The following is a 16,525-nucleotide window of genomic DNA, read 5'->3' as shown; positions in this document are numbered from 1 at the left end:
CATTTTCAAATTATAAGAATAAGTTAATGAGAATACGTATGTTTCAATACCAATTCATTTTATGAATTCTAATAATGTAAATTTATTAAAATGTTTGATTTTTCAGAATAGCTCAAAATAAAGATTAGTGTAAAATAAGGAGCAAATTTGTGCATTATTTTACAATATCTGAATAAGCAGTAGCAGTCCGACGTACAGCAATAAATTTAATATACAATTGATATGAAAATATTAAACATGATATGAAAAAGTTTACATTTTTGAAAACATCAAATGTGAAGCATGATATATGTGATGAAAAAGAATTGGTTAAAACAGGAGGAGCTTTAACAAAAGAGAATTCACAATTACTCAATTACAGTCTTTAATGCTTTGACTTTTACTTTTAAAATGCTTGTGCACGATTGTGGGTGAAATACAAAAATCAAGCGCGCAGCGCGAGGAAAATATATTATCGAGCGCTCAGCGCGAGTAAAAACAGTCGCGCGCGCTTAAACAATCAACCGGAAATTAATATCTGAATAATATTGGTATTTTTTTATTTGTTTTAAAGTTAAACTGCTGTACAAAGAAATCATTTTTTGTTCGAGGATATCTCCTTTTAGATTATAATTCAAATTTTTGATTGAAAATTTCCTTTTTTTTAATTCATATTTTTGGTTACAAAATAAACTACTTTGGTTTAAAATTAATATATTTAGTTAAAAATGAAAATATTTATTTAAAAATTTCGCTATTATGTTGGAAATTATTTGTTTAAAAACAATTAGTCTTAAAACTTATCTCTCCTACTTGAGAATTTATTTTAAAAATATATTGTTTTTATAAGAAAAATTTAGATATCCCTATTTTGGCCTAAAGTTTTTCCTTTTTAAATTGATAATTTATATATTTATAAATATTCGTTTTGCTTTTATAAGAGTATGATTTTTACTTCTCTAAAAATATAAAAAGTTAATTTTTGGAATGGAAATTAAAGTTTTTAATTTAAAATCGTTATATTCTGGTTACAAATTTATATATTATGTTAAAGATTTATCTTTTTTTGGTAAAAATTTTATTTCCTCGGTTAAAAATGCATCCTTTTAGGCTGGAAATGCAATTGTTGGTTGAAATATCAACTGTTACATACTTAGTTGATAATACATGTTTTTCGGTTTTCATTTTTCTTTCGTCATAAATTCTAAAATTAAAGAAAAAAAGTTGTAATGATCTTACCGCCATGCATAGAAAGTTGGTGTCCATCACTTGGGCGTCCACTGTTAAAAATACTATTATTTTTAACAAAACGAATCAGACTTCTCTCTGTAAAATAAATATAGAAATTTTACCAGGGTCTCTCGCAGGAATTTAAGGAAAATAATTACAAAATTAAAATTTACAATTAAAATGAACCCAAATCCTGAATTAAAATTTTAATTTTCAGGCTACTTTTGTGAAAAATGTAATCTGCTGGATATCCGGGTATTCAGGTGTTCATTGGAATTGTCCAAGAAGGTATTTAATTTTTTTTCGAATTTCCATGTATATCACCATGGAATTTGTTAGAATTTATAAAAATGTAAACGGATTTTTTGTTTTTGAAAAAAGCAGTTTTTTCAACAAAAATTATTTCTGAAACATAAATACTACTTTATAATGATAATTAGACGTTAAAATAAATTGTTCATACAATATGTTACAGTTTTTAGTAGTCTTCTCTTAGAAAAGAGAAAGCAAGTCGCGGTTTTTTTTCAAAAAGGTTTCCCCTTTTGTCTAATTTTTAATTAGATAAGGTAACAGTTTAATAATTGTAGAAAACATAATTTTCTATAAATTTATTATTTTTGTTGACAATCATCTCATAATGCTAGACATTTTGGTGTTTTTTCGGAAAGTTTTTACTTATTTCCGACTTTTTACTAGAGGTGAATTAATATTTAATATAATGTATGAAAAATAACTGTTTAGACAAACTATTATTGTTAATAGTCATCTTTTTCTATGTTAATACTAGATGCGTTTGTTTCTGGATTTCTTTACTTTTGATGTATTTTTCAATTAGATTCTGGAAACGACTAAATATTTAATCAGGTTTAGCAAAATTAATTGTTTAAGGAAATTAATATTGTTAATAATTATCTTCGTATACATAAATGCCAGAATATTACCGTTTTCTTTCGAAATTTTTGAATTTGGCTTGACTTTAGGTTGGAGCAAAGCAATAATCAATTTAAGTTTAAACAAATTATTTAAAGAATTTATTACTGTTGCTAATAATATTTTCTAGGCCTAATGGTTAGTGAGATGATAATTAATGAAAGTTAACTAAAATAGTTATTTGAATAATTTGTTATTGTTTATAACTGTCTTCTTGTAGATAAATGATAGGAATTTGCACTTTTTTCTGAAATGTTTTACTTTGCTTTGTTGTTTAAATTATAAACAAATAATAAATAAAGAGCTTTCAAACAATCTCCTTTTTTGTAGACTTTACAATAAACTTTTTGTTCTATTAAGAAAAAACTTCTACAACTCATTTAAGGACCTACCTTTTCCACCTATTTTTTCAAAATTGGGAAAGGTGGGAAAATATTTCACTTAAGAAAGGGGCAATACTATTTTCAAAGTGCTTCTTGTGGAGGTTTACTTATTATTTTTTTATAACTAAAAATTAAAGAAAAACTAATGATTTCGGAAAAAAGAAATTTTTTTCTATTACTTTAAGGAAAGGTATTCATAAACAATAATTAGATGTTTAAATAAGTATGTTTGTTTAAATAATTACCTTCGCTAAAAGAAAATAAGTACTTACTCACTTTGAGTGAAAAGTAGATAAGTAGTTGTCAATATCAGAAAAAACCACAGTTTTCTATCATTATTTAAATTGACTATTGTGATAATTAATAAGAAACTGCTTAAACAGTTAGGTTGCTTAATTTGAAGTAATAATTTAACTCGATTCAATTGAAAATTGTACAAAAAATTAAAGTTATGGGTTTTATATTGAAAACTTAATATTTTTTTCGCATTATTTGGGTAATCTTGAAGAGAAGTTTTGAGTTTTTACTTGATTCACATAATATTGACGTTCCTGAATGAAATTTACAAAAGCGTCTATTTTTAATGGGAAATAGGTGTTTAACTTCAGGGGCTTGTACCGAATGTTAATAAAATTTCTACCAAATATGCGCGAAAATTTGGGGAAAATTTTTTTTAAACAGTCTCATTTCTGACTCATCACGTTATATTTGAGCCCATGTCTGACCTAAGAAGGTTGCTACCACTTTAGGAGCCGCCACTAACGAGTTGGTGGTAATTACTTTTTATTTGATATTTCATCCAATTTCAAAGTCCAAACTTTAAAGGTGAGTTTCAAAACATTGCCAAACGATGCTCAAACGATTTCATTAAGCAAAAGTAAACTATTTTATGGTTGTTGTTCGTCCGGGGCTAAACTGACAGTTGTCCAGTGGAATAACCCCCTGGCGATGATGATGATGATGATGAATACGAGCTTCCCGAACTCACTACTCAGTACGGAGCAGTTTGAGCTCTTGAAGTAGGCTAACTGGAGGTCGTTCGAAAGAGATTTTCCAAATCAATGGCCGAAATTCAAGACACCCTTCTGTAGGAGAGGGGTCTACATATTTGTGCCAACTGACCTAGCGGCTAAATCTTGTCTCCACAATGCAGTAGTCGAAACACAGCCTTGGGATGGTGCAGATATTAAGGTAGGAGGAGTTGAGTTATCTCGATAATCCAAGAACCTTGGTTAGTTCGAGATAACATAAGGCAAATAGGTGGGGGAGGGGGGAGGGGCTAGTTCTTGTTTTATGTGCTACAAGGCAGTTAAGCCAAGGGCTTGTATACTCGCGAAGAGATTCAACGCTGTCACGCTGCTAGAGCTATTTTTGAGAGCCATGGTGATTATAGGCCCAGATCTTAAAGGAATTAGACAACTGGTCATGGGATCGGTCCACTTTCCATATCAGAGCGATACCAATCCACCATGGATAGTACGTGCACTGGTGGAGTACTGCAAGGTAAGGGGGTTTTCTCTTCTTCTAAGTTCCAATGTCAACGCCTACGACATTCTGTGGGAGAGCACAGACATCAATTTAAGATTTAATTTTCCACTAAAATACATAATCACTACTGATCTAGATATTCTTAACACGGGAAACACCCCGACTTTTCGCAATTTAACCACTTAGGAATTCATTGACATCAATCTCTGTATCATTGCATCCGCGAGCCCTAAATTAACCAGAAAGTCACGATTAACAAACTATCAGTTATCGACGATTCTAAGGAGCGCACTCTTAGATGTGGTCAGATCAATCAGAGATGTAGGTAACCTTGAGATGGCAACCAAGATTTTGTACGGAGGCCATTAAACCTATAATTAAGAAATTAAATCTCGACCTGCAAGGATCTGAAAGGCTGGCTGGACACAATGGTGAAATATGAAACTCGATGAGCTTCTGAAGAAAATCAGAGAATGTTTCAGACCTTTCAGTACTGGCGAAACGGATAAACTATTCACCTAATTAAAGAGGGTGTGTGATGAACCCGAAGATGCATTACGTAAGGCAAATCACGAATTCTATAACAACTTTTGTACAAAGATTGTGCAAGGATTAGAGGCCACTAGGCAGGATAAGATGCTTTCTCGAAACCAGCACATATTCCGGACTGAACAAGAACTGGAGAAAAGGGGACCAGGATAAGGAAAAGGATAAGGAAAAGGATAAGGAAAAGGATAAGGAAAAGGGGAAGAGGCAAACAAATCCCCTTGTGGCCCAACTACGCAAAGATATTCGAGGGTATGAAGAAAACCTAGAGAGTATTGGGAAATTCTCAGGGATTGAACGAACTCGACTATATGTTAATAACGGAGAAAACTCTCTGTGACAATTTACATCTGTGTGTTGGAAGCACGAGTCTGGTATCTGATATGGAAAAAAGGGAAAAAAGGTTAGTAGAAAGCTTTGATAAAATGGGTTTCATTGTCCTGCATAGGATACCTAAAACCAACTACGCAGCTCTCAAAGTACAGTTCTAAGTGATAAAACTTCTTCAATTATGGTTGCTGCCTCTTCTATTCACCTATAACTTCCTATTTCGTTAGATTGATTAAACCATTCGACTTTAAATTATGCGAACTATTCAATCATCTCTTTTTTAAAATGAAATAATGACCTTGCTGATAAATCAAAAGATATCATTTAGTATCCACTAAATGTTAACTCTGCAACATTGTTGATGGATGATCTGTCAAACAATTTAATTAATGCGATTAAAGAGGCAGCGACAGAACTTAACATGACTGAAAAATTGAATAAATAATGAAGTCTTTCGAATTCATGGCTTGATGCGCAATGCAGGAAAAGTTAAAGAGAGCTAAAACCAAAACTTAAGAAATGCAAAGAACAATCATTCAAGAATAAGTTTCCAAGAAGAAAGATTATTAAAATTCCTGATTAGATTCTCTCGTGAATTACATCAACTCTAAAAAATTCTGGAAGACAGTAAATACCTATAATTTACCTATTATTAATATTTAATATTATTTCTAATATTTACCTATAATTTTCAAATTCTTATCTTGATGAAACTTTGTCAAGCTTAAACAGTCAAAGAATGACATGGTCTCTGATCCCGATGATATTAGCTATGACTGTTTGAAAAACTTGTCTCGCAATCTCATCCTTTACTTAAACTCGTTATTCAATAAAATAATTGATAAAAAAGGTACCAAAATCGTGGTCTCGAACATTCATTAGCATGACACACACGACAGGTGATATCACTGATCCTTTTAATAACCACCATTTTTCCTTATTTAACTGTATTAGAAAGACATTTACGCAGATTTTCTATGAAAGGCTGACATCTTAGGCTGAACAAATGCAACTGCTTCAAGAGTGGTAGGCAGGTTTAAGGACAGGGAGAGTTTGCACTGATCGGAAAAACATGAATGGAGGCAAACTTTTTGTTCCCTATTCAGACTTTGCATAAACCTTTTCTTTAGTTAGCCATAATATCTTATAAAACAAATTAATCTCGAAAGTTTGTGAGTCAAAATTGATTAGATCAGTGATGGATTTTTATTCCAATGCTAATCTTGCAATTAATGGAAATAGGGGAATTTCTGGATCGGTAGATGTAACAAAAGGAGTCGTCGAGCGGCAGGTTCTGGTCCAACAATGTTTTTACTTTTAATTCATGATTTACAGGAATTAATGTATGCTAGAGGTATTAGATGTGTACCAATAGACGATTTGTTCGCAATATTGCTCTTAGCTTATGCCGACGATTTGATTTTCTTTGGGGACTCCCTGGTTGGAATGCGTAAGGTTCTTGTAGTTATATTAGATTACTGTAGGATAAATGAGCTAGAATTTAGCATAGACAAAAAAAAGTAATCTACCCAAAGGGAAGTTATTATTTAAATTTTACAAAAAAAGTTTAAACAACTTTTTGTGAGAGAATTCTGCATTTTCCAAAAAATACTGCTGGATATGTTATTAAAATAGGAATAGGTCCACCTCAACTTGCAGTAAAGTTTGTGGGTCAATTTCTAATTGGATAGAGAAAAATTTTAATATGTCTGATGATCGAAATCGAAAGAAATGTTAATTAGGATTGAGAGGACTTAATAGACTGAAAGATGAGTTGTCAACACCAGAGAAATAAAACTCAGCCCGCTAGAATAGAAGTATTTTTAAAAGAATTGTGATGTAAAATGATTGGGACTTTCTACCTCTAGCCTATCTACAAAAAAATAATTCAGCCTGAATTAGTGCTGACAATGAAATATTGTATCTAGAAGATTTACAAAGAACCTACATGTCCTCTGCTCTAATACTTTATCCTGTATTAATCTTGCAAGAAAGACTTCACTACTCGGTTTTATCTAAATTATAACGCAGTTGTTGTTAAGAATTAATTTTATATCTAGAATTATATAATCAAGAATAAAACTTGGAATTGGAATGTTGATGAGTAATGTATCTATTTCCATGAGAATATTTTTGATACAAAACCTGTGTACAATCCTTTAGTAGAATGTCAATTTTTTAAACATTAAGATTATCATTTATAAGTAAAATTAGCGATTATTATTTGATTTTGTTGCAAGTACGGCTTATCTTCTCAAGGGTAATTTGGACCATCACATCTTAGTTTAGTTTGGTTTTAATTCTTGAAATAAGCTTCGGTTTTAGAATTGAGCTGTAACCTATTTGTGGGAATCAGATGATTTCGAAACACATACAGCACTACCAAAAATCAAATAAAAAGGAAAAAATCTCGGACCAAGGTGCTTTCTGAAATTGAACGCACCTAAATTTAGAAAAATAATGTTTGAAAATCTGGGCAACATTGAAGGGTGTCGACTTTTTATGAACGAAAAAAATGTATTTCCTCCCCCTATATGGTCCACTCTTCAGTGGTAGTGACCTGCCTTGGTCCGCCCTGTCCTTAAATCTAATATGATTTAGACATCCGATAAAAGTAACTTTGTTAAATATTAAATTTTTAAAAGGCATTTATAATTTAATACTGTTTTGGTTCCAATGAAGTGGGGTCTATGTTCTATTTTGCAGGAGTGAAAAGTCACCTCATACTTTGGAATATCAAAATTTTCCTATATTTTAAAATTTTTCTAAGATATTTAAAATATCTAAAATGTTTAAAATTTCCGAGATTTTTAAAATATTTAAAATATTTAAAATTCTTATACTTTTAAAAATGTCTAAAATTATCATAATATCTTAATTTTTCGAGAAATTTTAAATTATCTTACCGTCATCTGCAGGAGGTTGATTTGCATCACTTAAGCGTTCACTGGTACTGTACGCATTACTCAGGCGTCCACTGTTACCAAGCGCATTACTTAACCGTCCATTGGTACTATGCGCATTATTTAGCAGTCCACTGTTACTATAAGCATTACTTGGACGTCCACTGTTAATATCATCATTACTTGGGTGTCTAATGTTACTATACACATTACTTAGCCGGCCACTGTTACTATGCTCATAATTTAGCCACCCACTGTTACTATGCTCATAATTTAGCCACCCACTGTTACTATGCGCATTATTTAGCAGTCCACTGTCACTGTACGCATTGCTTGGCCTTCCACTGTTACTATACGCATTACTAAGCCGCCCACTGTTACTAGGCGTATTATTTATCCGACCACTGTTACTATGCGCATTACTTAGCCGTCCACTGTTACCACGCGCACTATTTAGCAGTCCACTGTTACTATACGCATAACTTGGTCGTCCACTGTTAATATCCTCATTACTTGGGTGTCTAATAGTACTATCCGCATTACTTGGCCGTCCACTGTCACTGTAGGCATTACTCAGGCGTCCACTGGTACTATGGGCATTACTTAGCAGTCCACTGTTACTATGCTCATTATTAGGCCGTCCACTATTACTATGCGTATTACTTGGGCGTGGAATCTCGTTGCTGCTATTATTTCTCTCAGAAGGAATGGGTCTTGATTCTGTAAAAAAAAAAATTATGGAACTTTTTCAGATATATTAGGAAACTAGATGTATTTCAAATCTTACATGCCACAAAGGTCTAACCCAACTCTTCACGATTCTACAGAAAAAACAAAAAGGGTCCAACAAAATCAAAAGATATTGATATTGATGTATTGCAAAATGGTGTACAAATTTTATTTTTTATGATAACTTCCACATTTGCTCCTTTTTCTGCTAATTTTTATTGTCAACAACATTAAAAACTCTATTATTTTAATAATTGTATATTATTACAATTTATATTATACATTCGTATTCAACCAATAGTATTTTCATTGTGTCATTTTTATTATTAAAAACCGCGCATGCTTTAAAATAAATTAATAAACATTTGATTGCAACTTGATTTGTTTTTCCAAACATTTAATTTTTAATTTTTAATGCTATTTTTTACAATTAAAACAAAAATTAAGCCCCTGATAAAAAATTATTCGTAACAACAAATTTGTAGCTTTTTTGGAAGAGCGACTTTTGTCCATTTATTTTTTTATCAAATTTTTGATTTTTTATGAAAAATCAAAAAGTTGTTATGATAATATTATAGAATCTTTAAAAAGCAACATTGTTTCTCTGAAATTTCTTCATATTGTGCGTTATTTTCCTTAAAATTTTCATTCTCGTGTTTCTTTAAAGTTGTAAATGCTAAAACAGTGGTGTTTTTTTATAGAAAAAAGTCATTGCGACAAAATGTTTGTATTATTAAATACTATGAACAGCCGTGAAGATCATTTTTAATTCTTGAAAAAGCGGTCTAAAAAATTTTCAAAATGCGCTTGCTTTTTGAATTTTTATTCAAAATGGCTGGCTAATGAACTTGACGTTTAGTTTAGGACGGTACAAGAGTATACTAAAGGCCAATCGAATCTGTTAATTTTTTTGAAAGTCATTGTCCCAAAAAACAACAAACCTACAGATTCAGAGTTAAAAAGGCCGACAGATGGATGGGGGGAGGATGCGGTCAAATTTTACACAAATATAATACCTTCTTCGACGAGAATTTAAAAAAAATAAATAAAAAATCACTTTTGATATCACTCAGCGACGAATTAAACTCTTAAGAGTTTGGTTAAAAAATGTTAAAACTTTATTTTCCTTCTCATACACCTAGGATATTTGGGAAGTTTAGCTCTTATTTTCAATAAGAAAAAAAGCGTTTTTGCGAATAAATAAACTTTCTAACTATATTCTAAGAGAAAATTGTTTAAAACAATAATTAATTGTTTAAACATTCAATGTTGAAATATAATTACCAGGAAAAAATAGTATTTTATGTTTTAGAAACAATCTTCATGGGGCTTGTTTTAACTCTAATATCTTTTATTTTTAATGTATTTATTGTGTTGTGGCTTTAAACAACTTTCCAGGCAGTATGCATGGAAATACGGAAAAAATGGACCACCCTTTTTGCCTGACTCATTATACTGTATTTAAGGAACTGGCTGATTAAAGAAGGCCACTACTACTTAAGACCAAGACATATTGGGCAATATAAGCCTGTCACAACATTTCGCCACAGAAATGTTTTTTTTTTAATAATAAAAATGTTTGTTATGCTAACTTCACGAATATGATGTCCATGAAATTAGCACAAAAACAAAAAAAAAATTCAACTTTTGTTTAATAGAATCATTTGGTCACCGTTTGGTTATGTTTGGTGGCCGAATTTCATCTTCTGGTCGGAACAACTTAAAAAGCTATTGCGATTTCACAATTTGATTGCTTTGCAGTTGGGAAGTCGAAATTGTGTGAATTTTTAAATTAAAGTCATTAACAGCATGCTCACGAGTAGCTTCTTCTCAAGTGGTAGTAACCTTCTTCGGTCAGCCATATCCTTTAATATGATATTATAAGTCAAACATCCTGACAGAAAATTGTTAGAAAAATCAATTAAAAAAAAATGCGTGATTTCAGCCCTTTTTTATTATAATAAAGCGACTTTACACGCAAATGATAAAACAATATGCATTTGTTGGCACGCATTTTTCGATAATGGAAACCCTCACTGCAAAAACTTTCGAACTAAAAATATTCAATTATTTAGAAACATTTTAGATAATCTTAATTTCAGTTTATCTTTAAAAATTCTAAAATCTACTCTATGTTTAAAATTTATAGATTAATACACAATTAAAAAATTATACAAATTTGGTACACAAATAATTTTACACATCTCTGCCCAAGAAAAAAATGTTTAGCAGCTTGAGCGCTGAAATCATGTGTATCATTCTTATGTGTACAATAAGTTGGTACAAAAATGCATGGAAAATTTTTTTTGGAAGCTAGAGTGCAACGATTACTCTATTTTATTCCGAATCCAACAAAATAAATTTCTAATTTTTTATTTTTTATTTATACACATGCCGGTTTTGACTTGAAGTTTTCCATGTAAAATGCATGGAGAAAAGTCACTTTTATGAGTTTTTAAAATAATTTTTAAGGGTTTGAAAAAATGTGTCGGAAAAGTATGGTGGCCTGTAGATAATTATCCAACAAAGAATTCCATTTATCAGACATATGGGTTTCGGACCCCTTAAACCCCCCCACGATTACCTGAAAACTACCCTTAAAACCAAAAATGTCAATTTTTCATAAAATTAACCTTTTGAACACTGTATTCTGGCATTTTTTCACTTAAAATTATTAATATTGTTCTAGTGGTTATATTTATTATAATTGGTTAATCAATTATTAATTATTTAAACAAATGGAATTTGCTTAAATAATTTTTTTTGCTTGAAAAATCTTTTTTTCCCCTTAAACTTATTACTATTAGTCTAGTAGAATATTTATTAACATTGGTTAATTAATGTTTTATTAATTAAACAAATGGAATTTGGTTTAAATAATTTTTTTAGAAATTTTACTTTTTTTCTTGAAAATTATTACTATTGGTCTAGTGGAATATTTATTAACATTAGTTCATTAATTTTTAATTGTTTAAGAAAATGGAATAGCTGTAAATGATATTTTTATCAAAAAATATAATTATTACTTCAGTGTAATACTTATCAACATTGTTTGATTAATTGTATTAAATAAAAAATTTTAATAAAAATTATTACTTAAATATTACTGATAACTAAATTATTATTAAATTAGTTATTAATAAGTTAATAATTATTACTGATGAACATTACACTAGACTAGCAGTAATAATTTTTATTTAAAAAAGCATCGAAACGAAATTATTTAAACAAATTCCTTTTGTTTAAATGATTGAAAATAAATGACCTTATGTAAATAAATATTCCACTAGACCAATAGTATGTAATTATTTTTAGGGAAAAAACGAATTTAAAAAAATTATTTAAACAAATGCTATTTGTTTAAATGATTTAAAATTAATTAACCAATGATAATATATATTCCATTGGACCAATATTAATAATTTTAAGTGAGAAAAGACCAGAATATAGTGCTTAAAATGTCGATTTCATGAAGAATTGACATTTTTTGTTTTAAGGGTATTTTTCAGGTAATCGTGGGGGTGTGTCAGGTGTGTCAAACCTATACATGTGATACATGGAATTCTTTTTTTGGATAATTCTCTATAGGCTTTCATACTTATACGTCACATTTCTTCAAACCATAAAAAAATATTCCCAAAACTCGAAAAAGTGATCTGTTAAAAATTAGACCTGTTAAAAATTAGAGTTTTAAACAAATTATAGAAATTATAAAAATTTTGGATTTTAGAAAACCTTGCAAACCTTTGAAATTAAAAAATGTTTGAGAAAAATATAAATTTTAAAAAATTAAAAATTTTGATAATTTTAAAAATTTTAGAACTTAGGATAATTTTCTAAATGCAGAACTTTTCAGAAACTCTTTAATTAAGATTGTTTTAAATATAAAAATTTGAGATGTTTCAGATATTTCCGAAATTTCAGTAATTTCAGAAATTAAGGTATTTTCATAAATTTCAAACATTTTAATCGTTGTCATCATTTGAGAAATTATACACAGATTTAAATTTTTTATAAATATGCTAATTTTTTTCATTTTTGAAATTTAGAAGATTTGAGATGCTTAAAATATTTCACAAATTTTAGAAATCTTTGAAATTTTGATAATTTTATAAATTTTCATTTGAGATATTTTTATAATATTGGAAATTTTTAACAATTGGAAAGTTTTCATAATTTAACAAATTCCGAACATTCCAGACATTTTAAAAATTTTAGAAATTAATTCCTTTTTTGGAATTTTCAGCATTTCAGAAATTTTGAAAATCTTAATTATTTAAACGTTTTTATCAAATTTAGAAATTAGGATAATTTTATAAATTTGAATAGTGTCAGCAATTTTAAACATTTGATAAATTTTAGTAAAGTTAGAAATTTTAAACGTTTCACACATCTTTATCATTTTAGAAATTCTTAAAATTTTGAAAATAAATGGCAATTTAGATATTATAAAAATTTTCGCTGTGATAAGGTTGATTCGCTCAAATCGCGTGCTCACAGATCCCAGCTGCATATAAATAAAAAAGGGCTGAAATTGGGAATGTCTTTTAAAAATTTAAGTTTTTGAAAAATCTTCTTGTGCGAATTTCTGACTCATCATATTGCATGAACGTTCACGGCTGACAAAGACAGGTAATTACCACTTAAGAAGGCGCCGCTCGAGTTTATGATACTAATTACTTTTTTAATTCCATAGCTTAACAAATTTTAATATCGAAGCGTGAAAAGTGAGCTTTGAAACATGAAAAAACGACATCTTGAAGATTTCTAAAAGAATAAAAAAAAATCAGAATGGTTGTGCAGTGTGAATCGAAAAATCAAATTCTGAAACCTCAAGAACTTTTTTAATCTTTATGTCCAAAGGACAGGTCTCCAAAAATAACCAAATTTTATTTCCAATTTTATGGTTGCTGCGCTACCTTTAGGGTGTGGTGTGGTAAATTTGGGGTGAAAAAATAAAATTTATAGCAAAGAAAAGTAATTTTCAGAAAAAGAGTACTATTGGATAATACAGTTTTTAGCCTAAACTAATCGTCGTATTTCAAGTTTCTTTGTATAAAATCTTTTGAAATTTTAAGAAGATTTCTGGGATTACATTTTTTTATTGCTTAAAAATTTTTTATTTGATAACAAAGCTTGAAAAAAATTTTTCTAAACTTTTTTCAAAGTCCATTTTGTTTCATAAATTCAGAATGGTCAACTTCAAACAGTGTTGAAACTATGTAAGAATAATTTTCAGTTGGGTAAGATAATTTGAAAAAAATTGTTATTGTGTTATAATCAAATTAATAAAAAAGACATTTTCTGGTATGGGCAATATTTAGCTTATTGAAATGAATAGATTTTGTATAGAATGTGAGAAATGAATATTCCATTGCCATTAATTGAAAATGTATGCTTTTTGGTAATTGCTAAAACAATTTTCATGAACAAATTCACAGCTTGGAGACTTTTTAATGAATATGCTTAATTTTTGGTTACGAAATCAACTAGATATGTCTTTTTTATGACTTTCAACTATAAAACTTTGCAAATTGACAACAATTATTTCTTATTTAAACAATTTTTGTAAACTTTTTCAAAGTTTGGCGATTATTAAAGGAATCGATTAAATTTTTATTTACAGAATCTACTAGGGATGTCCTTTCGATGACACTTCGCTATGATACGTAGCAAATTAAAAACAATGATTGATTATTTAAACAATTTTGGTAAACAAAGTATGGAAATAACAATAATTATTTATTATTTGAAAAATTTTTATAATTAATTTTACAGTTGCAATGAATGGGCTAAATTTTTATATATGAAGTCAAATAAGAATGTCTTTCTGGTGAATATTTTCTATCGGACTTTGCGAATAAACAACAGTTATTTATTATTTGAACAATTATTTCAAACAAATGAATTTTGCGCATTTTTGGTCAAATTTTTTGAAAAATGAGCAATTGATTTCAATTTGCAAAGTTCTATAGTAAAGGGCGATTGCACTGACACATCGAGTTAATTTTGTGAAAAATCGAGACCATTCATTAAAAAATCGCCAAACTGTGAATTTTGTTTATAAAAATGGTTTAAATAATAAACGAATTTTTTAATTTTGCAATGTCTTATAGTGTAGAGTAATCGGAAAGACATACCTAGATAATTTCGTGACCAAAAATTGAGCGCATTCATTTAAAAATCGTCAAACTGTGTATTTTTTGATTCCATGAAAAATTGAGCCTCTTCAATAAAAAATCGCCAAACTGTCAATTTTGTATAAAAATTGTTTAAAAAGAATGAATAATTGTTGCTAATTTTTAAAGTTTCGTATTGAGGGGACATTACAAAGAAATACCTAGTTAGTTACGTGAACAAAAATTGAGCCCATTGATTTAAAAATTGCCAAATTGTGATTTTTTATTCAAATTATTTAAGTATTGAATAATTGTTGTCAATTTGCAAAGTTTTATAGTGAAAAGTCATAGAAAAGACATATCTAGTTGATTCCGTAAACAAAAATTAAGCCTATGCATTGAAAAGTCTCCAAACTGTGAATTTGTTCATAAAAATTGTTTAAATAATTATCAAAAAACATTTATGCCTAATTAATGGTAATCGAATACTCATGTATCTTACACTTTATACAAAATCTATTCATTTTAATGAGGTAAACATTACCACTCCCAGAAAATATCGCCTTCATTCATTTGTTTCTAACACAGTTCCAATTTTTATATAAATTATCCTAACCAACTGGAAATTATTTCCATAGTTTCAACTCTATTTTAAAATCTGCTTTCACCAATCGACTAAAATACTGCCTAATATTTTATATTATTGCACTTACCAACCGAATCAAGCAGAAAAAATGCAATTGTCAGGAGTATAGTCCCTGTGGAAACCTTCATTCTCATTTTCGAAGGATTTCGTAAACCAGACTGATAAATTGTTAATAAAACCGCTGCTAATAAATGCTATTATACTGACGAATACTAAACCATCCGAAAAAGAACTTCAAGATTGTAAAGATAAGTGTAACTTTGATAAACGCAATAATATAAATTTCAACCTAAAACCAGGTTATCTGATCTTTACAGAAAGTGCTAAAGCTATTTGATATATACTGACAAGATAATTACCGTACTCTTTCCACATCTGCGCAGAAAGTAACAAAATATATATGAAAAAGGTATTTATTAGACTTTTTGATATTTGATTTAAACAAAATTTTATTTCGAAATACTCAGATATTATGTAGCAAATAAAAAAGAATTTTTTTGACCGTATGTCAAAGATAGAGTCTCAAACAAATGTTTTTAATTAAAAAGAAAACTGTTTTCTTGGATATATTGGATTCATATTCTTGGATTCATTGAATTAAATTTTGTCAGAATCAACAAAATATTTTAATGACCTAAACAAAATTGTCTGAGTTAACCAAATTTTTAACTTAACAATTTATTTGGTTAAAACCATTACAAAAATTGGCTCGGTCAAAGAAGGGTTTAGTTGTCAATCTAATAAACATATTTTATTGCTGGATCAACAAGTTCAGTTAATAAAATCTTTTAAAATAATTAAATAAATTTTTTAATAAATTGGAAAATTGGGGGGCGAAGGAAAGGAAGATACGGATTGCTAAGGAGTGGTGAAGGTGACGAGGGATAGGTACGTGTGGAGGAATGTGGTGGCAGAGGAGAGTGGGAGAAATGGGGGACCACGCGAAAACACCCGGTCGAGTTAGGGCGCTGATAGGGCAGATCTAAGTTGTGAGGTGCCGGTCGTGCACCGACGGTCTGGTTCGTACGTTGACGTGCAGCGAGCCACCGGTCAAGGCCTTGCATCCCTTGAGGTGGGTTGGTCTGACTGGTGGGTGGGTCAAGCACACACGCTTGATATCCCCCTTCATTAGCTTCTGTCAAGCGTATAGCCCGTGCATGGACGGTGCAGGGAGTTTTTTCTTAAAAGTAAGTGGTATCCGAGTGCGGCATTTGATTTTTTTCTATTTGTTTGGGGGGGGGG

Source organism: Belonocnema kinseyi, chromosome 10 (assembly GCF_010883055.1).
Source record: "Belonocnema kinseyi isolate 2016_QV_RU_SX_M_011 chromosome 10, B_treatae_v1, whole genome shotgun sequence".
NCBI lineage: Eukaryota > Metazoa > Arthropoda > Insecta > Hymenoptera > Cynipidae > Belonocnema > Belonocnema kinseyi.
Note: the sequence above shows the minus strand (reverse complement) of the source record.